Source organism: Fukomys damarensis, unplaced genomic scaffold (assembly GCF_012274545.1).
Source record: "Fukomys damarensis isolate Sample0158 unplaced genomic scaffold, DMR_v1.0_HiC HiC_scaffold_30, whole genome shotgun sequence".
NCBI lineage: Eukaryota > Metazoa > Chordata > Mammalia > Rodentia > Bathyergidae > Fukomys > Fukomys damarensis.
Window position 1 is genome coordinate 60,504,267 of NW_022900942.1, and position 1,421 is coordinate 60,505,687.

Genomic DNA, 1,421 nt, shown 5'->3' on the forward strand with positions numbered 1-1,421 from the left:
TTCCTTCCTTCCTTTCTTTTTTCCCATTAAATTTACTGGTACATTTAAGGTAAACAATACAGTTACATTCATCATTGGGACCTTGGTTATTTTTCCCCATTCACCTGCCCACCCCTCACCCCTTCACACTCCCCTATTTACAAAGACTTTGTTTGCTTTTTTTCCTTTTATCATATTTTTTCTTTTCCCTTATTTCCTTTCCCCAACCCTTCCCACTTTCCCTTTAGACCTTTTCTTCCTATTTCACATTATCAATTATACCATTTGAACCTCATTTATTTATACTTTTAGTTTTTCACACCAAAGAAACTATTCAGTATTGGCTCATGTCCTATTTATTTCACTTAAGAGTATGCCCTCAATATGCATCTATTTAGCTATAAATGTCTTTAGTTTCTCATTCTTTATGGCTGAGCAGTGCTCCATTTTATAGAAAAACCACATTTTTATCCAGTCTCCAATTGCTAAGCAATTGGGCTGTTTCCAAGTTTTAGTTATTACAAACTGTGTCACTAAGAACATCAGCAGGCATATATCACTGTGGCATGATCCTTTTAATTCTTCTGAAAGATACCCAGCAGAGGGATAGCTGGGTCAAATGGGACTTCTAATCCTTTTTTGAGGTATTTCCATATTGATTTCCATATTGTTTTTCACAGTGGCTGCACCAATCTGTACTCCTATCAACAATGGAGAAGGGTTCCTTTCTCCCCTTGGTACAATTCTTGAGAAGACCACAGATTGGTTTCCATAGGAAGCAGATTCAGTCTGAGATTTGTATGTAGGAAATGAATTCGAAAGTGCCTTCAGGCTCACACAGGTGAAGCTGAGAGAGGGGCTGGGCTGTGACCAAGTTACACCAGAGGAGTCCGGTGATCCATGGGGACCTCTGAAGCTAGCACGGCTGATCCTGCCGATGTCTGAAAGTGGGTGAAGGAAGTTGGGCCTTTAAAACTTCTCACTCACAGTAACTGAGCCATGAGCTGACTCCAGAAAGGAGGTATGAACTAGGGCAAGGTGACCCTCTCCAGCCAAGGACAATCATAGTGAGGAAGAACCCAGCTACAGACTGAGAACATTCCTACAGTGTGGTAGAACAAGTGTTTCAGTTCTAAGGAGCAGGGTGGAGCTGTGGGGTAGGGTAGGGATATAGGGGTTGTGGAAGGTGGGATTTGGGCACTGTTCCTTTCATACCTTCCCCTCCAGTCCACCCCTTGCACTACTTAGATCCAATCTTTTTGTGTAAGTTCCAGGAGAACTCCTTCAAGATTCTGATGAACTTCTCTTCCCAAGAGAAACTTACAAAGTTAAAGGGACAAGCTGCAGCTCCTGCCAGAGCAGCTGCTCTCAAGGACACAAACGGTCCTTGCTGTGCTTTGTGTATAGATATTCCCCAAGAGCTTCATGCACTCACAGGCAGG